Source organism: Gastrolobium bilobum, unplaced genomic scaffold, assembly GCF_033153095.1.
Source record: "Gastrolobium bilobum isolate Gb01-03AN ecotype WA unplaced genomic scaffold, APGP_CSIRO_Gbil_v1 utg9106, whole genome shotgun sequence".
Classification (NCBI taxonomy): Eukaryota; Viridiplantae; Streptophyta; class Magnoliopsida; order Fabales; family Fabaceae; genus Gastrolobium; species Gastrolobium bilobum.
The window spans coordinates 7,564-34,805 of NW_026899309.1; the positions used below are offsets into that span (position 1 = coordinate 7,564).

Genomic DNA, 27,242 nt, shown 5'->3' on the forward strand with positions numbered 1-27,242 from the left:
TGCAGACCCTTCTCACTCACGTGTCCGAGTTGTCTATGCCAGAGCTCCAAACTTGATTCATCTTGGACCACATTAGTCTCTCCATTGCCGACCTTCCCTTGCATAACATAGAGAGATCCTTCTTTCTTACCTCAGCTACTGCCAAGCTACCTTTGGCGAGTTTCCATCTTTCTCCACCAAAGTAGTTTACTAGACCGATTTCATCGAGCTTTCCTACCGACAAGAAATTGAGCCTCATATCAGGAACATGTCTGACCTTCTTCAGGACCAATCTACAACCTATGTTGGTTATCATCATGACTTCTCCAACTCCCCCTATCATATTTGGAACCTGGTTATCCATCTTCACGATACCAAAGTCGCTGCCTTAATATGATGCGAACAACTCCTTGTGGGATGTGACAAGGAAGGATGCTTTTGAGTCCACAACCTATGAAAAATGGTCCTAGGCTACATTCATGTAGCTGTCTTCACCAATCAGGAAGACATCGACCTCAGCCTTGTCTGCTACAACTGTGGTGCTCTGTTCTTCTTTCTTCTTCAGATCTATCGCATCTGGCTTGACATTGCCCGTCCTCTGATCCTTCTTCATAGTCCGACATTCTGACTTCCAATGACCCAATTTTCTGTTGTAGAAGCATGTGAGATCTAGCCCCAACTTTGACTGACCTCTAGGCTTGTCACAACCCTGGCTTCTACTTTGACCTCGGCGTGCCATTCTTCCACGATTTTCAATAGTATTTGTTTCATTCTGCTGGGTTAAACCTTATCCTTTCCTCCTAGCCTCTTCATTCAGCAAGCTATCAGCAACCGAGTCCATTGTCCTCTTTCCTTCTGGGGCCGAGTTGCTGAGCGTCACCACCAAAGTATCTCAGCTCTCAGGTAACGAGCTTAGTAGCAAGAGGGCTTACAACTCGTCATCTATCTTTATGTCAATCTTTGTCAGCTGATTGACGATCCCCTTATATGTATTCAGGTGCTCAATCATGCTTTTGTATGTCCTTGTAGTCTAGCTTCACAAGTCGGCACACCAAGTATGCTTTGTTGCATGGCGTCTTCTTCTGGATGAAAAATTCCAGCTTCGTCCACAGATCGTGAGCGTTTGTGTAGGTCGACACATGCTCGAACAAGCTCTTGCTGATATATTTGTGGATCATAGCGACCGTCTTCCTATTAAGGAGATCTCACTCTTTATTGTTCTTCCCTTCTAGCTTGTATACGCTCAAAATGGGCTCATATAAATCCTTGCAATAAAGATGACTGTCCATCATGGGTTTCCAATATGAGTAGTTCTCTACGGTGAGTTTGAATATGTCATCATCATGCGCTATGGCACCCTCTATCTCTGACTTCACAAATACCTTGATCTAAGATCTCTAATACCACTGTTGTGTCTCGGAGCCCAGCAGTCTTTAACTGGCCTCGGTATCAATCAGCCCGGCCTTGTTCAAGTGGCTTGCGGAAGCGTCAGTAAACAGTAACAATAAAACAAATTAAAAAAATAGAGATAAGGAGGAAAAGAACACCAAGAATTTCAACGTGGAAAACCTCTTTGATGTAAAGAGTAAAAACCACGGGATCAAGTCCAGAAAAATGTCCACTGTAAATAATGGGATTTCAAAAGATTCTATCTGCCTCAATAACCAAAGGACTTCACCCTCTAAAGGATGGATCTACTCACAAATACCTCACACAAATGTTAATTTCTATAAAGGGGATACATAATCTTACTTTACAGGGTAATCTTCGTCTTCTTTAGTGATGACATTGAGTTTCTTCTTCAGAGAATCTTCGTCTTTGGCTTACGTTTTTCTCCTGAGCATTTTTTCTTCTAATTTTTTTGTCTCCTCTCTATGACGGCTCAGCATCTAAGTATCTCTTATAAACAAGAGATTAGGACACCCATTAATTTAGGCTGGGTCCATCATTGGCCATAGACCCAACAAACTGCTCTTACGTAACTTGATTTCAATAGAATAGTTGACTAAAGAAATATTAAAATTCCTCTTGAAATTAGAATGAAATAAGGATTTCGAGGCTCATTAGGTTGCTTCTACCTCATCTTCTTAGGCCTACCAGGTGACTTCTTGATTACAGGAGCCATAACAACTGTTGAACCACAACTGTTGAACTATCTGGTCAAACGTTCCCTACTGTCTTGACAACGTTCCTCAGGAACAGTAGGTTCAATCTGATGGCAAACAGTTGCTCGCTGCATTATGTATGTGATCTTTCCTGTTTAGAAGAAGGTGAGATAATAATCATTGGAGTTTTTATAAGTACTAAATAAAATAAAATAAAAACTACTAAAACAGAAATAACTATAATCAAGAGACAACAGGGTGGTGGTTAAAACAGTTTAACAAAAGGAACAGGTTCACTGCTTCACTCTTAAAGGGGTTGTTTTCTCTGCTCAAGACTTAGCACCTTTTGGCTTTGTCCCAGTTTCTTTGCCTGCCAACTCTGATTCCTCAGCTCATGGTCCAGATGGCTCACAAGTTTCCATATTCCTATGGCTCCCTTGACTCCAACAGGTACTTAGTTCAGAACCTTAAGATGGACGAGTTGGCCCCTTATTCCTAAGGTGACCAGTAGCATTTTTGCCATGACATCTACCTTCCCCCAATGGCTAAGCTGTCTGAAATCCCTTCCTTATGGAAGTTCCTTTCTCTGTATGTACCCAATTTCCATTGGCGCACAATGAATATAGCTTACTTAGCCAACGAAATACAAAAAGCTTCGGTCAAGAGTTTTGAAAACAGTTCTTTAAGAGTTTCACAGTTTACCCGTTCCACAGATAGTTCAGCTCATGCCTGATAGTTTAAACATAATTATTCTCAACTGAGATCACATAGACCCGAGATTCAGTCAAGAGATAACGATTGGAACGAAGAGAAAAACACTTATATTAATTTAAAAGACAGTTTACAAAAAAAAAACAGAAAATGGAGAAAGATGGGTATTTGCTCGTGAGGAGTCTTGATGGTTGTTTACAGAGAAGAGAATAAGGGTTGTCACTTAACTACAGTTACAACTTAAAATTAAACTAAGTTACTAACTACTACTAAGTGATCTCTTCCTTTCGGACTGCAAACCCTCCAGGATTTGATGATGTTTTTGTGTGAGGGTGGTCCTATTTATAGCTGGAAGAGGAGTGGCAAGACTGTAATTCCTTTGGAGCTAGTTGCTTGAATGAGGGGACGGGACTGTGGCAGCAGAGTGTGAAGCTTGCGTGAATTGCTGAATGGGACAGGATTTGGTGATGATTAGCCGTTGTTTGCAGACCTTCCCATGCTTTGCTTCTGTTTTCAGCCAATGAGAACTCTTGATTCTCTGCTCTTCACGTTGCCAGCTGCTCAGTTGGTGCACCGCCTTGCTTTTTAGAAGTCTTTAACTCTACGTTACCTGCAAAGTGTTGTTGGACGTTTAGCAAGTGCACTAGTCGTACAAGTAATAAAATGATGAGTAAAGATCGTTCCCACGAGAAATTGTGTTCAAACACCAATATACCATAGAAAACTAATTTGAATCAAATAAGAGTTTGTAAAAATCATGAATAATTTGTCACCAGAAAATTGATTGTAAGTAATTTGACACAAAGTAAATATGGATTAGGAATTAATAAAAACAACAAGTAGTCAGAAAACAACTTTCCTCCATGATAACCTATATAAAAATTGATCATATGATGAATTCCTTTCCATGTGATGTTAATCAATCTTTTACTTATCATCAAGATGTAATCCCTTACTACCATGATAGATACATTAATCAGAAACCCCAATCCCTTGGTGATCTCTTTCTTAATACATGCATGAAATACTAAGGTTTTAAGATTACATCAGAATTCTAGCATCAATCCCTTGAGTACGAGAATTCTGATGTTGAGATTATCAAATACAGAAGTCATATAAACATCCCTGTTCTATACTACTTCTTTGATAGAAATAATTAACTCAGAAAATCTCAAATCAACACATGAAAAATACTTCATCATATTAATCAAATCAACATAATATTATCATGGAGTTCCATTGCATTCAGACTACAAAGACTCTACTCAGACATGACTAAGGAATAAATAAGAGAAGAAGAAACAAACTTCATTTCCATGTTGAAAGTCTTCAATCTCCAAACTATTACAAGGAAATCCTAATACAAAAACTAAGAGAATTTAGAGAGAAGTCAAACTAAGTTTAAGAGAGAGAGAGTTCAGATCCCCCAGATCTTATCTAAGTGTCAAGGTTTTGCCTTATATAGTGTTACAATTAAAAACAGAAAACTGATGTGGGCGCTAAAACGTCCATAAGTGGCCGTTTTAGCGTCCATGCTTTACGTATGTTCAACTGCTTTTAACTGATTTCAACGCTAAAACGTTAAGGAATGACTGTTTTAGCGTCCAAACTTGGTGAATGCTCAACTAACTTTAACTGACTCCAACGCTAAAACGTTTTATTTGGACGTTTTAGCGGTGAAGACCAGAATCTTTTTCCACTTTAGGGCGCTAAAACGCGTATTGCAGACCGTTTTAGCGCCCAAGACCAGCAATTTTCCATCTTCTTAGTGTAGCAGCGCGCTAAAACGCTCTGTGTGGACGTTTTAGCGCTCATCACCAGCAAGTTTTGGCCTATTCCTGTAGCAGGGCACTAAAACGCTCAGTATGAACGTTTTAGCGCTCAACACTTAGGCAATTTTTCTCCTCTTGAGCTCCAGAATCTTCTTCCTTCTCCAGTTGTCTTTCAAGCTTGCTTTTCCTACAAGAATCATACAAATTTCCAATAAAGCTCTTGAACTTGTAATTGAGGAAATCTTAGGACATTAACCTAGTTTTTCATCATTTAATCACACAATTTGATCCTAATTCCTGCTAAAAACCATGATGAACTAAGGTTCATCATAATTCCCAGATTTGAATATTGTTGTCCTCAGCAATAACTTTAAAGACAAAGAAAGACTTGAGATTCTTTACACATGAAATTTATGAGGTTGGATTGAAATATGACATATCAACTTTCCAAGATACAATCTAACAACCCAGCAATCTATCTTTTACTATTACTTGCTTAACCTCATTACAATGACTTTCAACAGATCAGTAAGATGAAATGCAGAGACCTTCAACACAAAACACCCCCTCACTTGGAACTTCTCAAAAATTGTGAGAATAAACTCTCTTGCACTCTAGTGTCTAAGGGTGTACTCATCACTCAATCTCCACTGCACTCAAACTACTATAAGCTTGCCCATCTTCTCACCTTCCATAGTGACAGTGATTCATAAGCAGAACAAAAGAGGCTTTGGTGGTATGACTTGACTAGGAATAGGATTCTGTATAGAAGAAGGAAAAATGGCTTGGCACGCAGTTGGCTAAAGGTAGGATTTGATGTTGCAGAAGGTTAGATAGATGGATCAGATTCAGATAAGAGGAGGATCACTATTGAATTTATCTATGTACTCCTTAATCCTACTCATTCTCTTCTTCCTTTTCATTTACTCTTTTCACCACCTTTTCTACAACTTTTCTTTTTCTTGAACTTCCTTCCTCCTTTTCTTTCAACTTTCAACACTTTGTGTTGTTTTGATTTCCCTTTTTCCTCATTTCCTTTTTCTTTTCCAAACCAAGCACTTTGTGCCTTTATTTTTATTTTTTTTCATTCTTCTTTTTCTCCAAATTTCCAACATTTAACACTTAATATTTTTGTTCATTGCAGAAACACCTTTCTCCTACAGAGCTTTCCTCCTTACCCCTTATCTGAACACATAATCTAAAATTTAGGATCTGGAATAAGTGCAGGGCTCTTAGTTTTATCACAAAAAATTTGGCTTAAGGCTTCCATGCAATAGGAAAATTTGGTTCAAAAGAAAAATGCCTCAATGAGCTCTACTTTACAAACCATTAACTATTTCAAGTTAGAAACAGGGCAAGTTCTAGAGTTACTCATACAGTGAAGTGCTCTCTGAACAAAAAATTTTCTGTATACGCTCAATGTCTCACAGTTCAGAGTGCATGCTTGAATTCCTCTATATACATCAACCTGATCTCTCTACTCCTCACATAACATGAGTCATGCAAACATATCATTTAGCACATATGCAAGGATTTCAAATTGCATAAAAAATGTTTAATCCATCATGTAAAACTTTGATCATCCTATCCTCATAAAATTCACATCATCTCAACTCTAAATCCAACCTTTGTACATATAAAACACTTCCTAAACTATATTCACAAGAATTTAAAAGAAAGGATTGAGATGTTTCCCTGTTTGTGGCTCATCAACTGTGTGTCATCATCAAATGTGTGATACCACCATAATCATGTCATTCATTCACACCCCATTCCCAGATTTAAACGTTGCTGTCCCCAGCAACTAATTTAAATCTAAAAAGCAGTTGACAAATTCTGAAACACATTCACATATCAACAAATAGCATCAATACTATTTCAAAAGTGCATCATTCAAACAGAGAATCTCAATGTACTAACAAATATACAAAATTAAAATAATACCACAAAGTAACTAAAAATATCCAAAATAAAACCATAAAAACAGAAAATGTATAAAAACAAAATGAGAAGTCTAGTCAGTAGACTCTTCATCATCACTAAACACTAAATATGAGCCTGGATCAGCAGTAGGCAAGGGGTTGTACTCAGGATCAATACCCCTGTCCTCATCCATAGCACTAGTATCAGCAGCAGCAGCAGCAGTGGTCTCTGTGGTAGTAGCATCAACACCAGGCTGTCTCTCTGGAGTGGGTGCAACATGGAAAGATGTAGCACCATCAGCAGGCGCAGCTCCATCCACATGATCAGCATAGTGAGTCCGGGCCATTGCCTCAAAGGCTTCCTCCTCATCAGAATAAGGGTATACAGCAGGCTAGTAATCAATAACATCTAAGCCCTGAGCCTCACATATAGATTTCAACATCGTCACCATATATGTCTGAAATGAGTGCTGGCTGGACTGCATAAACCGGAGACGCCTGCGCAAATGTCTCATTCGGAAGTCAGTGTTCACCGTCCATTGCTCCCCTGACCTTAGCCTCTCTTCGAATTCATCATCACTCTGAGTTGTAGATTTCCTACCAGGAGTCAATCCTGTGACCTCCCCTCCTCCTATCTTCAATTGCTTTGTTATCATTGCGGCATCAATTGTAGGGTGCAATTTAGTTGGTGCCCCATTATCAGTAACATCTACACCAGCTTTCTGACAAAGCAGCAGAGTCACTGTCAGAGTGAGCCATATCATAAATGTTGTCCTGAAGGAGAATAGAAAGTTCCATCTTCGCCTTTGTCATGATAGTGTGAATCAGGATAGCTCTCTTCAGGATAACCTCTGCCTGGTTGGAAGAGGGCATGACATTTGAGATTACAAAGTGAAACCAGACTCTAGCCTCACCATTTAAATGCCTCAACCAAATCAACTTAGGAGCAACCTTATCCTTGGTTAACTCCCGAGTTTCACCAGGTTTGGCTATAGTCTGCAAAATAGGCTCAGTTGCCCCCATCTTGGTCCAGGTGTCAAAGTTTGGGTCACTCCTCTTGGTGGAATTTCAATATTCTGCCAGTTTCTCCTGAACTCACAACTGGCATTGTGGATATAGTCACAGAACCTTATCTTCAGCAGCTTTTGGATGGTGTGAGCATCATACTTCACTTTCTTTCCCCTCACCCAGCTAGTGAAGGTCCTCTGGCTTCCTTGATCTCCATTAAATGCATTAGCAAAGAATTCCCTTGCTATGTTAGGACTGCTATCACCCAATATTCTTCCAAAAGTTGCCCAATCCCTGGTCTTCAGCTGAGACTGAAACTGAGGATATTCATCCTGTTCTAGAACAAATTTTCGTTCTCTCACAAATGGCCTCTTGGAAGTCTTGTCAGTATATCGTTTCTCATGTTACTCACTTTTCCAAAAGTGAGCATCAAACTGTGGGGTAGGCTCAGCTTCAGTATCTCCTCCTTGATTCACTCGTGCTCGCTTCTTATATCTCTTTTTCCCTTTTGTAGCAGGAGCTGGTTGAGAAGGAGAAGACATTGTGCCTTCACAACAAGAGAAAATCAGTCCAAATGTCAAACAATTACATATCATGAATCCAATTCCATAATTCCCAGATTTATAACTCTTGTAGTGGGGAATTTGGATCAAAACATGTATGAATTACAACCCCACAATGCCATAATGTAGACCCTCAATTTTTGTATGAAACAGGGCCTGGGCGCTAAAACGGTCACACTAAGCGTTTTAGCGTCCTGGCCTTAAACGTGGGTAAAAACTGGACGGGCGCTAAAACGGTCACACTGAGCGTTTTAGCGCTAGGCCTTAAACGTGTGTAAAAACTGGACGGGCGCTAAAACGGTCACACTGAGCGTTTTAGCGCCATGCCAATTTTTGGGTCAGGCATTTCCACGAACACCTTGTGTGTGTGTACGCTGGGTTGTTGTTTGAAGACAATTTAGAACCAACACGCGCTGGATTTGTTGTCTCATTCCCAAAATATCAGTCAAAAGCAATAGTTCAGGAGAATAATACAAATAAAACTAATATCAACATGCAATCCTACGAATGATACAGGCAATCAACATGTGAAATGCCCTAGAAAATGCCCAATAATCGTATGCTTCAAATATGATATGTGATGGAGGGAAATGAGATGAGTTACATACCGTGATGTTGATGAGAGGATGTGGAAGAAACTATGAAGATGGATGATACAAATGTGAGATAAGAACCGCGTTGTGGAAAAGAGAGGCAAAGTATACGAATGTAAGACTAAAAGAGAAGAGGAACTCTGTTATATCGAATTAGTGACAGGGCACTAAAACGTTGACTTACCAGCGCTTTAGCGTCCTTGTCCAGAGAAAAATGCACACTTTGCGCAGCACAGCGCTAAAACGGTCAGACTGATCGTTTTAGCGCTGTTGGCCAGAGTGCATGGATTGGTGTTGTTAGTGAACGCTAAAACGCTCATAATGAACGTCTTAGCGCGCACAACCAGAGAGTTTCATAATGATGGAACTCTTGGGACGCTAAAACGGTCAGGGTTGACGTTTTAGCGCCCAGCACATAGCAAAAAATGTCTCTTTGATTTTTCAAAAATTTCCCCCCTTTTCTTCTTCATCTTATGGATATGGTATGAACATGGAATTATATACCTAGTACAGTGGGTTGCCTCCCACTCAGCGCTTGTTTAACGTCACGAGCCTGACGGGTATGATCTATTTTACCTCTAATAGAGCAACTGTCAGTAGTTGCCTATCCACAACACTTCCAACATATAACTTCAATCGTTGACCATTGACTATAAAACTTCTGTCCGAATCCAAAGAACTGATTTCTACAGCCCCATACGGTTTCATATCTTTTACCACAAACGATCCAGACCATCTAGACTTTAACTTCCCTGGAAACAGCGTCAACCTGGAATTGAACAGAAGTACTTGATCCCCCACCTTGAAGTCTCTAGGTGTGATCTTCCTATCATGCCATAGCTTTGTCTTTTCCTTATACAAACTGGCACTTTCATAAGCAGACAAACGAAACTCATCCAATTCATCCAGTTGTAATAATCCTTTCTGTCCCGCTGCTTTGGAATCAAAATTCAGATATCTCACAGCCCACAAAGCCTTGTGCTCCAATCTAACTGGCAAATGGCATGCTTTTCCAAACAGCAACTGAAATGGAGACATCCCAATAGGAGTTTTGAAAGCGGTCATATATGCCCATAAGGTGTCATCAAGTTTCTTGGACCACTGGGTCCTAGCATTCCCAACAGTCTTCTCCAATATTCTCTTCAATTCCCTGTTGGAAATCTCAACCTGACCACAAGTCTATGGGTGATATGGAGTGCTTATTTTGTGCCTCACTCCATACTTAGCCAAGGCATACTCCACCATCCTATTATCAAAATGAGTGCCCCCATCACTAATGATAGCTCGAGGGACTCCAAATCTTGAAAATATATTCTTTCTCAGAAAAGCAATCACCACCCTGGAATCATTGGTTGGTGTAGCTATGGCCTCAACCCATTTGGAAACATAATCAACTGCCACCAATATGTACTTGTTAGAGTAAGAAGAAGGGAAAGGTCCCATAAAATCCATACCCCAAACATCAAAGATTTCCACTTCCAGGATATTGTTTAACGGCATTTCATGTCACCTAGAAATATTCCCAGTTCTCTGACAGTTATCACATGCCTCCACAAACTTCTTTGCATCCTTGTATAAAGTGGGCCAGTAGAAGCCACTCATCAATACTTTTGCTGCAGTTCTGTCACCTGCAAAATGTCCACCATATGCAGAACCATGACAATGCCACAACACATCCTTCTGTTCTTCCTCTGGAATACACCGTCGGATCACACTATCTGAACATCTATAGAAAAGATATGGCTCATCCCAAATATACCTCTTAACATCATGCAGAAATTTCTTCCTCTGTTGCCATGTTAAATCCTTAGGCATCAATCCAGCAGCTTTATTATTGGCAAAATCAGCAAACCATGGTGAGGTACTGATAGATAAGACTTTATCCCCAACCATCTCTGTTACAGCACATATTGCCAAAACATGTTCAACGGGAAACTCTTCTCTGATCACTACTTCTGGTCCTTCTTGAAGCTCTTTTTCTGTAATCCTGGATAAGTGATCAGCCACCAAATTTTCAACTTCCTTTTTGTCCTTGATTTCTACCTCAAACTGTTGCAACAGTAACAACCAGCGGAGCAATCTGGGTTTAGCATCCTGCTTGCTTAACAAATACTTTAAAGCTGCATGGTCAGTGTAAACAATAACTTTTGATCCTAACAGATATGGCCTGAATTTGTCAAATGCATACACAATAGACAGTAATTCTTTTTCTGTAGTAGCATAATTCTTTTGTGCATCATTTAAGATCTTATTGGCATAGTAAATGACATGCAACAATTTATTCACTCTTTGGCCCAATACCACTCCTACGGCATAGTCACTGGCATCACACATTAATTCAAATGGTAATGAAAAATCAGGTGCCATCATGATAGGTGCAGTGGTCAACTTTTCTTTTAAAACATGAAATGCATGCAAACATTCATCATCAAACAGGAATTCTTGGTCCTTAACTAATAACTTGCATAAGGGCTTAGCAATTTTTGAAAAATCTTTTATGAACCGCCTATAAAATCCTGCATGACCAAGAAAACTCCTCACACCCTTAACATTTACAGGTGGAGGAAGTTTCTCTATCACAGAAATTTTTGCCCTGTCCACCTCAATTCCATTCCTAGACACCTTGTGTCCAAGAACTATACCTTCTGTCACCATAAAGTGACACTTCTCCCAGTTCAAAACCAAATTACAGTCTTGACATCTTTTCAAAACAGAATCTAAATTCCCTATACATACATCAAAATCAGAACCAAATACAGAAAAATCATCCATAAAAATTTCAATTCATTCTTCTATCATATCAGAAAAAATGGAAAGCATGCACCTTTGAAATGTGGCAGGAGCATTGCATAAACCGAAAGGCATCCTCCGGTATGCGAATATTCCATATGGACATGTAAAAGCAGTCTTCTCCTGATCCTCTGGTGCCACAGCTATCTGATTGTACCCTGAATAACCGTCCAAGAAGCAATAGAAAGCATGTCCTGCCAACCTCTCTAGCATCTGATCCAAGAAAGGAAGTGGAAAATGATCCTTCCTGGTTGCCTTATTCAGCCTCCGGTAATCAATGCACATTTTCCAGCCAGTGATTGTCCTTGTGGGAATCAACTCATTGTTCTCATTTTTCACCACAGTCATCCCCCTTTTCTTGGGCACGGTCTGCACAGGACTCACCCAAGCACTGTCTGAAATTGGGTAAATCATCCCAGCATCAAGCAACTTCACCACCTCCTTCCTCACTACTTCCTTCATAGTGGGGTTGAGTCTCCTCTGTGGTTGCCTTACTGGTTTGACCTCTTCTTCCATCAATATTTTGTGAGTGCAAAAGGAAGGATTAATACCCTTGAGATCTGAAAACTGCCATCCAATAGCCATTTTATTCTTCTTGAGTACCTTAATCAACTTCTCTTCTTCCTCATAAGACAACATATCATTAATGATTGCTGGATATGTTTAATCATCCCCAAGGAACACATACTTCAAATGTGAAGGTAATTCTTTAAGTTCTACCTTAGGTGCTCCTTTTGGAATGTCATCAATCTTCTTCTCAAGCTCTTCCACTTCTGGCTCTTCTTGGTAATCCTCTGTACCTGTCTCTTCTTCTGATCTTTGTTCCTCAACTGGGAATTCTTCTTTTTTATTCACTTCTTCCACAACCTCCTGTATCATATCCAATCTAAAACAATCCTCCACATCAACAGGATGCTTGATGGTTTCAAATACATCAATTGTGACTGTTTCCTCATCCACCCTTAACAACAACTTTCCTTGTTCAACATCTATCAAAGATCTTGCAGTTGCTAAAAAGGGTCTTCCTAACAATAAAGGACTTTCTGTATCCTCTTCCTCCATGTCAAGAATTACAAAATCCACTGGAAAAATAAACTTGTCTACCTTGACCAAGACATCTTCAACCACACCTTCAGGCCTCTTGATGGATCTATCTGCAAGATGCAGAATAAGATTGCTCTCCTTCAAAGTGTTAATTCCCAAAGCTCTACATACTGTCAACGACATCAAGTTTATACTGGCTCCCAAATCACACAATGTCTTTCCCACCTCCACATCTCCTATAGCAATAGAGATACTGAAGCTTCCTGGATCTTTCATTTTTGTTGGAAGCTTCTTCTAGATTAGGGCACTACACTCTGCTGTTAGGGCCACTGTCTCACCATCAGTTAATTTCCTCTTCTTAGTAAGAAGATCCTTCATGAATTTTGCATAGTGAGGCATATTTTCCAGTGCTTCAGAAAATGCTTACAATTAGGTCTGACGTTATTTGAATCTATCATTATGTCGTCATCACATACTAATCAATTAACCGTAAACTTTTTTTTTTTGGTGCATAGTTTTAATTGAACCCATCACTATGTCGATCACTCCATTTTATCAATGAGTCTATGGTTGTTGATGTTGGCTGTTTTTGAATCCCTTTACTTCGTGCTTTCATTGGTATGTCTTATGATGTTGAAATGTGATTACTTCTGCCATTAAGTATTCAGTGTGTCTTTGATTATATGGATATTTTTTTCTTTTTGGATTGGTTATAATATGTCTTGTCCCTATTTCTGTTTGGAAACCCTCACATACTTATTCGTAACTCGTTCCTTAAACTTTTAAGGTGTTGTGTGTTATTCTGTTTGGATGGTCAAAGCGGAGTTGATAATTCTTTTGAATGAATTAAATGAAGTTATCTAATGTTTATGTGTTAATGGATGTAAGATAGGATCAGTCATCTTCTTGATCTTATTGCATGTGTATGCAAACCATAGAAATAAATTAATATGAATCCTTGCTGTTTAAATCAGTGTTTTTATTTGATGCATTTTATTTGGAACCCTTAAGCAAAGGGTGATGTTGGTTCTTGACTTAAGTGGACATATGGGTAAGTAGTTCTATTAGCTCTTGAAATCCTTTTGGGTCTTTTAGACTAACTAAAGAGGACTGAAAGATAATATGTTTTGACAAAATGCTTTGTATTTGGCATGTAGGTTGTTTGGATTAATTTTGTATGCTTTATTTATAATATAAAATAAATGACTTGATGGTGCTTAGCATTTCTCATGGTGTTGAACTGTAATTGGATTTAAAGGAAAATTTAATTTTGAAATGTCGAACCTTGAACTGTGCCCATCTGCTATATGTTTCTGTTGCACCGAAATTTTTCGGTTTGGAAACTGAACATGACACTTTTCTGTTAAAGGATTAATTCCAAAATAAATCATTCTTTTATTTAAAACAGCATGAATAGCTCCGAATTGTTGTTGTACAAGTATAGGATTTTGTTTTCTCATTGTAGATTAATTCCATTATAACTAGGAACTTTTAACATGACTATTGAGAATGCACTTTATTAAGACTTTGTATATTTTGGTGAGTTATGTAATGCTTGTATTGAGATGATCTTCGTGTACCAATAATTAAAATGCTCGTATTATTATTAATGGATACCCTGATCAGTGAAATCAATTACATATGAGGTACCTAGGACAGCGGAAAGCTCGAGGAAGTTTCCTTATATGGGTGTTTTGACGAACTATATGAGAGGTACCATTAACATGATATGAGTAAATAATCGGATAGAAAATTTGTGATTTGATGAAGATTCTTTTTACTGAAATGTTAGATGTAAGGTGTGTGGGTTTGGTTATTAAAGTTCTTGCAAGCTTATTAATGTGGGATTTTGTTATGATTTTAATTAATAAGATCGAAGTCTGAATAGGAAGTATGTGTGAGAGTATGTTATCACGATGCTAAGTGTTAGACTTAGAAAAATTTTAGGATGGTAAGGCGAAGTTTGAGGACCAACTTCAAAATTTGGTGGGGAGAGTGTAACATCCCGTCTAACCAGAACCTTATTTTAAGTACGATTAGGAAGGTGTAGGACATTTAGTTCAGAATTATGCGCTGGTATATGCTAGGATGGAATTAAATTAAATTATAGAACCAATTCATATTCCAATGAAAAACAAATATTTAATTTTTAATTATGAGACATCCTAGTCATGAGTGTATATTTAATTTGATTGAAACACAGAAGGTGAAATTGTTATAAGAATTATTGGAAGTAATTATTATTAATGTATGTAATTAATTTTACTGTAACAAAATAATAAACCCTAAGGTATTATATTAGAGTACATAATATAATAGGGCTTAAATAATATTGAGTAGGAAAACTTTGGACAAAGTTTTGGGCCCTTGAATGTCTCATGGCTGACGGCCCTAAGGGGATGTTAGGGAGTATGTTAGGTTCAGCCAAGCTCGTACATATCCTAATGTCATCCTAAAAATCCTACCAAGTTGTCCTTAATTGGTGAGTGATCCACACATGGCAACCTTTCTATTCTCATTCAGCCACATGTGCGCTTAGGGCATCACTTAAAGAAAGAAATCTGCACACTTGTGACACTAGGCAACCCCATTCAGTTTTAGGACATGCAGCCAATGAGAGTGTGGTTGGCAGCTTGCATGCGCTCTTATTGGGCAGAAATCCCCCTCTACCTTACACCTCTTGTGCGCTGAATCAAGGAAGAAAACATGCATCAGAATGCATGTGCTCTCATTGGATGGTAAACCACACCCCACATTGCCTCACCACTTCCTTCTCTTGTACGCATAGGATAAGGGCAAAGTTTGATTGAGTGTATAATTAAACTAAGCAAGTCAGATTTGTAAGCATTGCCCAATGAAAAGAAAAGTGATTAGCCTGCTTGAAAGCTCATTGGTCGAAAATCCCATACACCCCTCACCCTTAGCCGTGCGCATGTGTAGGAGAAAGACAAGGCAAGTTTGGACTGTACTAGTATGTGAAACAGCTTCCAGCCTCTATTTTCTTCCTCAAGTGGCGCTGTATGAATGAAAACATAAGCTGGATATATGTGGTGAAATGAGAAACAAAAGCTTGGCCCGTTTCTCCCTCTTAACCGTGAGCGAATAGAGAGTGAGCACCTAAGAGAAAATTGCATGCATCTTCTCCTTTCATCACCCCCTCCTTAACCGTGACCTGTACCTACACAAGGGCAATCATCTAGCTTCTACTACCATTCTTCTTCTGTTCGGCTGAAGGTATATCTAGAGGGGCGAAGAAAATGCTTGGTTATCTCCTTGTTCCATTCCACCACTTTCGGCTGAGGAGAATTTCTTCTGCAAACAGAATCAAGTCTAAGTTCACAGCCACCTCTTGCCCACTTGTCCAGCCGAAACAACCGCAGCAAGGAGGTGTGGTGTTTTTCCTTTGTCTTGCTCTTCCAATCCTCTCTTCGATGGTTGTGGAATTTCTTTAGATTTCCAGATTTTAGTATAAACTCGTTCTTCCCTTTGCCTTGTTCGGTTTGGAGTTTACCTTAAGGAGGTGCAAGGAGCTCGATGTTGGAGCTCTTGGAGGGGAGAGGCTGCTGTCTCCTAATCGATTTGGCTAGTGTGTGTATTTGACAAGAGGTAATGTCCCAAATCTCAACATTATCCTTCACCCCTTTGTTCGGTCCTCATAAGTATTTTAAGGGAAATTATTGGGTAGTTATTCTCATTCCCTGTTTCATGGTTCGGCCCCATGCATGTAGGATGATAACTATTTTGGTCATGTCTATGTTCAATCCGGTACCTTTGAGTATGCTCTAGGAATTAACTCATGTGAGCATAAATTGAATTCTTTAAACTTGGATAATAGTCTCCTTAATGAGGATAGACCAGCTCTTGAATTGGAGAACTTAGCTAAACCTGGCTTTAATCGAAATTGTAGGCTCAGCCTGTTATAGAACTTGCCAATCACGCTCCCACTTGGTAGACAATATTGTTGTACTTGGACAAATTTATGTGCCATTAGCTCTGGCCACAATCCGGATTTTTCTCGTGTATTTTAAAGGGTAGATTTGTGTCAATTTCATCCTATTATTTTGTCATGTTGGAATGGATTGGGTCTTGAGGTCACACGCCCAAGGTATGATTTTTAGCATGAAATATGGCCTCCCTTGTAAGATTTACTACTATGTGGAAATAGTAGAAAGTGGCTAATGTGTGTGGCTCACACCAAATTCAACTAGGCAGCAGGTGTAATGGCCCCTTTAACACACACTAAACTTAGTGAATTAATTATTTAAGCAAAACCTTGATCACCCTTTTCCTTACTAAGAGAGCCGAACTCATATATGTGTACACCCTTTAAAAAAAAATGTCAGATTCGTTCAACTGTTTATGAGTTGATAAAAATTATTTGAAGCCAGAATTTTGTTGGGGAAAGAACCATGCAAACCGAATAGGAATAAGGGGTACAGGGGAATGAAAATGTCTTGTAACGTATAAGAAATTTTGGGTTGTAATTCTGACTTCTACCACATGTATTTTAGGTGCACATAATTCTTATTGAGTGAGCTGAATTTTGGTGTTGTTGATTGTTGCTTGGACCCAAGGTATGTGTAGGCGGTATTACCTAATGTGACTATTGGCTAGTGTATGGAATTGTGATGTGTTGCTCACATTTGTTCTATGTATGTTATGATGATGATGAGCCAATGGTAAGAATATGAAAGGATGATATGATATATGCATGCATTTTACATCATAATACATTTTTCTGTTGGGTGCGATTGCATAACATGGCATGTATACTTGATTCATGACATCTTGAATATATATATATATATTTGTATTGAGGACATGTGACTGAGCATGCATCATATAGGCATGCCTGGTACCAAGAGAGGGGACACTTGGCTTCAGTCCGCATAGGTTTCACAGTGGGATTCACCTTCATAGGAGCCATTAGGAATACCCACTGTGATGCTACGCGCACGACGGTGCTATGAGCGTAAAGGAAAAAGGGCGTTATATGCGCGTTATGATATATGATGAAAAAGATTAAATGTTTGAAGTGACTATTTATGATTTTGTGCCTAGTTGATATTGTTGCACTATGGTTTTGTTGCCACACTACTGGGATTTTCTCGGTTGGATAGACTGTAAAATAAAATTAGACAAATCCGAAAATCAACTCAAGGGAAGTCACACATACCAAGAAGCTATGCACGGTTCTTTCATGATATAAACTTGATGCACCCTTTTAAAATAATTTTTTTCCATAGAGATAACTAATATTCATGACAGCGTAACACTTTAAATTCTAGGAAGGCTTCTATGATTCTCTAGTTTTATTTCGTTGGATAATTTGATATTTGATAACGGAAAAGTTTCACAAGGCATCGAGAAGGAGACAAAATTTGAAAGCATACAAATGAAGATAACGAATCAGCCAAAGGAAACAAAATAAAATAAAGACTCGGTGAAACGAGACCATTCAAAGCATGCCCAATTGTCTGTTCAGTCCAGTATATTTTTAAATTTAATTCAGGTAATCTTTCTTTATTTGTTCATGCAGTATTCTTGCAACGTTTATCCATTAAATCTGACACTTTAATGGCCCCTTTAACACACACTAAACTTAGTGAATTAATTATTTAAGCAAAACCTTGATCACCCTCTCACCCCTTTGGGGCTGCTATTTTTACAAAATGGCAGGAGGACGTAAAAGCTTTTGAGGACTTGGATATTTGTTGTTGGCTTCTACTGTTTTGGGCATGCTGCTATTGATGATGTGATATTTTATGGATGACTGTATGAAATTGAGAAGCTTTTATTACTGTAAACTATGATTTTATTATTGCATTACGATTTTATGACCAGCAAGTATTTTGGAAACAGATGTTGAAACGTTCGCGAAAAGGATTTTGACATGTTATTTAAATGCTGAGTTTTGAAAAGTCTTTGCGAGCACTTTGTAAGTTGTCGTAATGGGGCTACGGACCTCCGATTTTCTTATAATTTATATGCACGCGTAGCCCCAGGTGTCTAGTTTCATTATATATAAACCTTGCAAAGAAATTCTGAAAGCTCGATTTATTATGAAATTTTTCCAGTCAGGACGTTTGTGATATTTTCACTGTTTTATCTCTTATTTTGCGAGTTATGTTTCGAGGGGCGAACGAACTCCAAATCACTATTATTTTATATGAACGTGAAGCCCCAGATGTCTAGTTTCCATATTACAAAGAATATTTTTTTTGAATCGTTAAACTGGATTTTATACGAATTTCTAAAGACAGAAAAGTCTATCGGGAAATTTATATTTTCAGTAAGTTTAAGAAATTTTGCGTACTCTGATTTTTGTAATTAACCAGATCCCCTCTTTAGTTTTAATTGGCAACGTAAAAGCGATTTTTTTCAGTCTCTAAAATACTATTAAAGAACTCTAATTTCGCTTAGCAAACAACTCTCTTGGAGGCCTACAGGAGAGGGTGTTACACTTTGTTTCCACAGAAGCTACCTTTTGTGAAGAGAGTTGCTTAATAAGGGTATCTAATTGTTGCTGCTGTTGTCTCTGTGTCTGCATTAGTTGATCATTCCTTGCCAACAGAGCATCATACCCATCCAACCTGATAATTCCTGTCCTTCTGTCAGCCACTGGAGCATTATCAAATTCTTGAGATGCTAATGACTCAAAGATATCCAAAGCTTCTTGAGGGGTCTTGGTAGTCAATGATCCACCAGCAGTGGCATGCACCAAGGTTCTAGTGTTAGTGGTCATTCCTTGCAGGAAGATTGCTGCTTGTTGCCATGCCTCAATTCCATGCTGAGGACATTTCCTCAACAAAGTCTTGAATCTCTCCCAAGCCTCATAAATAGATTCTGACTCTTTCTGTTTAAAGCTTGTAATCTCATCCTTCAACTTGGCCCTCTTGGATGCTGAGAAAAACCTTTGCAAGAACTTGGTTTGCAAATCATCCCAAGTTGTTATACTTCCTTGTGGCAATGATTGCAGCCATCTTCTTGCATCATCCGTCAATGAATGAGTGAATAGTCTCAACAGAATTGCATCTCTTGTGACACCATTTATCTTCACAGTATCACTCAACAATAGGAAGTTCTCTATGTGCAAGTAAGGGTCCTCCGCACTGGTTCCAGCAAACTGATCCTTCTGCACCAAATGTATCAAAGCAGGCTTCAATTCAAAGTTGTTGGGCTCCACTGTTGGGCGCACAACGCTCCCAATTGGAGGAATCACTGCAGGAGTCATGTACTCTCCCAGTGTCCTCTGTGGTGGTGGTGGTTTGTGATTCTCTGCCATTATATCTTCCTGATTAACCGTACTTGATTCACCAATTTCTTGTAATTGTCTCCTTTGCCTGGCTGCCCTTTTGTGCTTCCTCGATGTCCTTTCTAATTCTGGATCATACAACAACAAATTTGGATCAAGTGTACCTCGCATATACCAGAATCAAAATTGACCAGAAACTTAACATAAACTAAAATACTGAAAATAAAAGGATTCAATCTCAGAATTCTATAGTATCAGTTAGTGTTGAAAAACAAATTCCCCGGCAACGGCGCCAAAAACTTGTTGGACGTTTAGCAAGTGCACTAGTCGTACAAGTAATAAAATGATGAGTAAAGATCGTTCCCACGAGGAATTGTGTTCAAACACCAATATACCATAGAAAACTAATTTGAATCAAATAAGAGTTTGTAAATTCATGAATAATTTGTCACCAGAAAATTGATTGTAAGTAATTTGACACAAAGTAAATATAGATTAGGAATTAATAAAAACAACAAGTAGTCAGAAAACAACTTTCCTCCATGATAACCCATATAAAAATTGATCATATGATGAATTCTTTTCCATGTGATGTTAATCAATCTTTTACTTGTCATCAAGATGTAATCCCTTACTACCCTGATAGATACATTAATCAGAAACCCCAATCCCTTGGTGATCTATTTCTTAATACATGCATGAAATACTAAGGTTTTAAGATTACATCAGAATTCTAGCATCAATCCCTTGAGTACGAGAATTCTGATGTTGAGATTATCAAATACAGAAGTCATATAAACATCCCTATTCTATACTACTTCTTTGATAGAAATAATTAACTCAGAAAATCTCAAATCAACACATGAAAAATACTTCATCATATTAATCAAATCAACATAATATTATCATGGAGTTCCATTGCATTCAGACTACAAAGACTCTACTCAGACATGACTAAGGAATAAATAAGAGAAGAAGAAACAAACTTCATTTCCATGTTGAAAGTCTTCAATCTCCAAACTATTACAAGGAAATCCTAATACAAAAACTAAGAGAATTTAGAGAGAAGTCAAACTAAGTTTAAGAGATAGAGAGAGTTCAGATCCCCCAGATCTTATCTAAGTGTCAAGGCTTTGCCTTATATAGTGTTACAATTAAAAACAGAAAACTGATGTGGGCGCTAAAACGTCCATAAGTGGCCGTTTTAGCGTCCATGCTTTACGTATGCTCAACTGCTTTTAACTGATTTCAACGCTAAAACGTTAAGGAATGACCGTTTTAGCGTCCAAACTTGGTGAATGCTCAACTAACTTTAACTGACTCCAACGCTAAAACGTTTTATTTGGATGTTTTAGCAGTGAAGACCAGAATCTTTTTCCACTTTAGGGCGCTAAAACGCGTATTGCAGGCCGTTTTAGCGCCCAAGACCAGCAATTTTCCATCTTCTTAGTGTAGCAGCGCGCTAAAATGCTCTGTGTGGACGTTTTAGCGCTCATCACCAGCAAGTTTTGGCTTCTTCCTGTAGCAGGGCGCTAAAACGCTCAGTGTGAATGTTTTAGCGCTCAACACTTAGGCAATTTTTCTCCTCTTGAGCTCCAGAATCTTCTTCCTTCTCCAGTTGTCTTTCAAGCTTGCTTTTCCTACAAGAATCATACAAATTTCCAATAAAGCTCTTGAACTTGTAATTGAGGACATCTTAGGACATTAACCTAGTTTTTCATCATTTAATCACACAATTTGATCCTAATTCCTGCTAAAAACCATGATGAACTAAGGGTTCATCAAGTGTACAGAAGCATTAAATGAATGGAGCAGATGCATTAAATGCGTCTCAGTCCGTTCCCCTTTTAATATATTTTAAAGGAATATGTTACCATCCGTTCTCCCAATGTATTTTTGTCACAAATGTGTAAAACAAGTGATTTTTATGCTGAAGTTGCTCATCAGATGAGGGAACGTATGGTATTTTGCCATCAAAATGGGCTTAGATGGGAACGAATTTACGTCACATCAAACACCCAAAAACTAAACTGTTGGTTGTCCTCAAACAACTCAGAAATATTGTATTGGTCTGCCCAATTTAAAAGAATAGCATAACAGAAATGAACTTGAGCCAATGAGCAACCATGAACTTTTCAGAAAAATGAACTACTCTCCATAGTAAACAGTAAGAGGATTATGTCCCCAGATAAGAGAAGGTTGCTGATCTTTTGTCTCACTGTCACTCATGGGTTGGTGTTTGCTTTGTCCATTCCTGGATGTGATTCTTCAGAACTTGCCTTTCTGTTGTGTTTCTATGAAGTACAGTTGTCTTCCGTTCCAAGGATTCTTTGATGGGTAAGTGTATGGAAATGTGGAAGAAGTGGTGGTCTGATTTGTGGGATCAATGAACGTTTAGCTTTTGTGCCTTTGAACTTGGACTTTTTCTATTTTGAGGGAACACCTTTTCTTGAACCTTTTTCCCCTTTGGAGGAAGGTTTTCTAGTTTTTCTTGAATTCTTTTGAATGGTTGTTCCCCTTTTTCTTTCTTTTTCTTCTGTCCATTTTTTGTTCATTGTTGAGTACGTTCCTTATTCTTTCTGATTGACCAGATGGTGTATGATGGAGGTGAGGTGAGTGTGTGATTCTGTTTTGATCCTTGACAACAGAATTCATCTATCTTCAGCAGTACTTACAGCATTAAGGCAAGCTGAGAAGTTTCATTGTGGTTACACCTCAGGAATGCTCTTAGAAGTAGGTGTTTCGCATTTTTCCGTTCCTTACCAATTTGAGTTCACACAGATCAGCTTCTTTCAAAAATCTGAGGATTAATTTCTCTGCACTGTTTCTATTTTCAAGTACTTAGAGAAAGAACAAGCATGATTAGTCAGTGACTTTGTGTTTCATGTATGTTAGTTAATCCAAAAGAATTGGGCAGTCTTAATACTATAACTGAAATGCATGCATATACCAAACAGTTTGATCAAAAAAAGGTCTTTTCTATTTCAAAAGGATTAATTACAAGGGAACAGAAAGAAACTAAATTAAAAACAGAATTAAAAACAAACTAACCTAAGATATTATATATATATATATATATATTTGGATTGTGTGGTCAGAGACCACCCCAAAACTACGTTCTTGGAACGGAACGTACTTTATTTGGATTTTTTGAAGAGGAACGTCAGATGTTCCCTCCATTTTGGGAGCTATGTGGTTATGGATAACCACCCCAAAACTTTGCTCTTTGTCAGAGAGCAAATGTATCTACTGGGTTGCCTCCCAGTCAGCGCTTAGCTTAATGTGTTTAGCTAGACATGGTACTTACCTCTCAAGGGGTTTCAGAATTAGTTGAGGGGACCTTAGTGTCCCCTGGTAGTGATCCTGGTGTTCTGGTTTGAAGGTTGGCAGCAATCTGCCCCAGATGGGACTCAATGTTCCTGACCACTGCATCATTCCTAGTGACATATTCCTTTACATAATTTTCCAGGGTGTTGATGCGTTGGTCATCTCTGTGGAACGAAACGTAGTTGTTTCTTCTTTGTTCAAACGTTCCACTACTGCTACCTTGCTGATACTGCTGCTGATTGTTGTTGAATGATCTCTGGTTAATGGGTGGCCTCCATTGGGTGTTGTGGTTCTGATCCTTAATGATAGTTCCTCCAAGGCTTGAATGTGTATTTCGTCCTGCTTGTTGATTGTCTCTAGCGAAGTTCCTATTGCCAAAATTTTCTGCATAACACACCAATGCAGTGGATGGGCAGTCTGTTGAGTCATGAAGGTCACCACAGGCTGAGCATGGTTCTGTTTCAGTTGCTGTGAGTTGTAAGACTTCCATCCTTGGTGCTGCTTGGTCAGCTCTCAGGTTTTTCACTTCATTCATGAGTGATGCCAGCTGGGCTTCCATGGTTGTTTGTTTATCCAGTTCTAGCATGCCTGGCTTCCTCACTGGGCTCACTCTGTCTATTGGCCATTGGAGACATCTTTCAGCAGTCCCTTCTATGATTTCGAACCTTGATTCAAGTGTTCCTGTAAAGAAATATCCTCCTGCAGTAAAATCTAAGTGAGATTGAGAAGTATGGTCAAGTCCCTTATAGAAAGATTGTAACACTCCCCAACTCTCTACCCCATGGTTTGGACATTTTCTTATGATGTCCTTGTATCTCTCCCATGCTTCATAGAGATTTTCTCCATAAAATATTCTGAAGTTAGAGATTTCAGCTCTAACATCAGCTTGTCGAGACATTGGGAGAAACCTCTCTATGAACTTGTTAGAGAGTTCTTCCCATGTGTGGATTGATCCAGGGGTGAGAGTTTTCATCCATGTTTTAGCTTTTAAGCCCAAGGAGTGAGGGAACAACCTCATTTTCATGCTTTCCTCTGTTACACCCTCAACTTTAAAATTATCACAAATATCTTGTAATGTTGTGAGGTGTATGTAAGGATCTTCTGCAGGGAGTCCATTGAAGACCCCTACTTGCCTAATCATGTGGAACATGATAGGTTTTAGTTCAAAATTTGGTGCTACATGGGGAAGGATTACTCCCCTATCTGGTCTATTCCTGAAAGGAGCAGCCAAGGTTCTGAAGTTCTGTTCAGGGGGAACCTCTTCATTGTTATTATTATGATCAACCATGTTTTGAAGGAATTCTTCCCTGAGGTTCCTTCTTCTCCTATGGAGTGTACGTTCTGGCTCAGGATCAAAGAGAAACTCTGGTACTTCAATGGAGTGGTCAGAGTCTGTTTCAAACTCTTCACTCATAAACCAATACCACAGGGTATATATACGCACAGCAGATTCAGTGATAAAGAGAAAAAAATATAAAAGTAAAGTCAGATTTACAGTATATGTGTTAGAAAACAATGATAACAACAACAGTTAGTGTTTTTGTCCCCGGCAACGGCGCCAAAAACTTGTTGGGTGGTTTGCATATGGTGGAAAAATATAAGTTCTGATAGGGGTTCTTGCAGAACATAGATTCGTCCCTTAGTTCCAACCCAAGTGCGCAAGTGCACGCATCAAGTAATAAAAGGAGTATTAATGCGCAAATTATCGTTCCCGCGAGGATAGAGTGCTAATTATTGTTTTATCACTGTTTATAAAGAATGAAAATGAGAAGAAAAGTTAGTAAATGAATTGTCTGGTCAAACATTCCCTACTGTCTTGACAACGTTCCTCAAGAACAGTAGGTTCAATCTGATGGCAAACAGTTGCTCGTTGCGTTATCTATGTGATCTTTCCTGTTTAGAAGAAGGTGAGATAATAATCATTGGAGTTTTTATAAGTACTAAATAAAATAAAATAAAAACTACTAAAACAGAAATAACTATAATCAACAGACAACAGGGTGGTGGTTAAAACAGTTTAACAGAAGGAACAGATTCACTGCTTCACTCTTAAAGGGGCTGTTTTCTCTGCTCAAGACTTAGCACCTTTTGGCTTTGTCCCAGTTTCTTTGCCTGCCAACTCTGATTCCTCAGCTCATGGTCCAGATGGCTCACAAGTTTCCATATTCATATGGCTCCCTTGACTCCAACAGGTACTTAGTTCAGAACCTTAAGATGGACGAGTTGGCCCTTTATTCCTAAGGTGACCAGTAGCGTTTTTGCCATGACATATACCTTCCCCCAATGGCTAAGCTGTCTGAAATCCCTTCCTTATGGAAATTCCTTTCTCAGTATGTAGCCAATTTCCATTGGCGCACAATGAATATAGCTTACTTAGCCAAAGAAATACAAAAAGCTTCGGTCAAGAGTTTTGAAAATAGTTCTTTAAGAGTTTCACAGTTTACCCGTTCCACAGATAGTTCAGCTCACGGCTGATAGTTTAAACATAATTATTCTCAACTGAGATCACATAGACCCGAGATTCAGTTAAGAGATAACGATTGGAACGAAGAGAAAAACACTTATATTAATTTAAAAGACAGTTTACAAAAAGAAACTAGAAAATGGAGAAAGATGGGTATTTGCTCGTGAAGAGTCTTGATGGTTGTTTACAGAGAAGAGAAGAGGGGTTGTCACTTAACTACAGTTACAACTTAAAATTAAACTAAGTTACTAACTACTACTAAGTTATCTCTTCCTTTCGGACTGCAAACCCTCCAGGATTCGATGATGTTTTTGTGTGAGGGTGGTCTTATTTATAGCTGGAAGAGGAGTGGCAAGACTATAATTCCTTTGGTGCTAGTTGCTTGAATGAGGGGACGGGACTGTGGCAGCAGAGTGTGAAGCTTGCATTAATTGCTGAATAGAACAGGATTTGGTGATGATTAGCCGTTGTTTGTAGACCTTCCCATGCTTTGCTTCTGTTTTCAGCCAATGAGAACTCTTGATTCTCTGCTCTTCACGTTGCCAGCTGCTCAGTTGGTGCACCGCCTTGCTTTTTAGAAGTCTTTAACTCTACGTTACCTGCAAAGTGTACAGAAGCATTAAATGAATGGAGCAGGTGCATTAAATGTGTCTCAGTTCGTTCCCCTTTTAATATATTTTAAAGGAATACGTTACCATCCGTTCCCCCACTGTGTTTTTGTCACAAATGTGTAAAACAAGTGATTTTCATGCTGAAGTTGCTCATCAGATGAGGGAACGTATGATATTTTGCCATCAAAATGGGCTTAGATGGGAACGAATTTACGTCCCATCAGTCTCTCTAGTCTTTGTTGTATATTTGGTGATATCGATCCAATATATTTCTCCATACCGGTCCTTTTCACATTCAAATGTTTCTTGAGCTTCTTCCGAATCCATTCAATCATTTATATTATTAGCATTTCCCTAGCTTTTAAAATATATGCATTAAATGATTCAATGATATTGTTAACTAAAACATCAGTTTTTGCTTTGTAACTGAAATGCGATCTTTACCATGATTTGGGGGGAAACGCTTCAGATAAGCATAAGCCTTCCTATCATTCATTTTCTGTAGCTTATTCATAGCATGTTCAAAAGCATTTTCAGTGGTTATATTGGCTGATGCTAGAGTAAGTCTTTGAATTGTTTACCTTCAAATTGCTTCTTATAATTTTTATATAAGTGCTTGAGACAAAACCTATGTTAAGTGTTAGGCAAGATATCATCAAATGTTTGAACCATTCCCTGCAAAAAATAAAAACATAAAGTGACATGAAGACTAAGTTTGTCATTTTTTATTTTCCTTTTGCATGTCTGACATAAAGACTAAATTTGTAGGATCAATGTCATGTAACCCATCAAGAAAAATAGTCAAGAACCAAGTCCAACTTTCCTTATTTTCAGCCTCCATAATAACTATAGCAATAGGTAACATGTTGGCATTTCCATCCCATGCTATAACGCTTAGAAGATTAAAATGTGTCTCCAAGAAACAACCATCAAGACCAATTATCAGTTTGCAAGCTACAATGAATCCAGCTATCATTGCATGAAAACTGAATACATTCTTTGAAATCTAGGAAGCAATTTTTTCACTATCCCGTCAACCATCACAGGTTGTGGCTCAGTAGATAACTTAACTATGCTTCTGGGATTTGTCTTTAGAAT

General features: G+C 38.5%; 2 non-coding genes across 2 annotated transcripts; both read left to right on the forward strand.

Annotated features, from left to right (window-relative positions):
• Positions 1 to 19,269: 19,269 nt before the first annotated feature.
• Positions 19,270 to 19,376, forward strand: LOC133289377 (small nucleolar RNA R71). Its single transcript, XR_009748488.1, has one exon. It is a non-coding gene; the product is annotated as a small nucleolar RNA R71 (small nucleolar RNA).
• Positions 19,377 to 23,845: 4,469 nt separating this feature from the next.
• On the forward strand, positions 23,846 to 23,952 carry LOC133289378 (small nucleolar RNA R71). The gene has a single exon (XR_009748489.1). It is a non-coding gene; the product is annotated as a small nucleolar RNA R71 (small nucleolar RNA).
• The last annotated feature ends 3,290 nt before the right edge of the window (positions 23,953 to 27,242 follow it).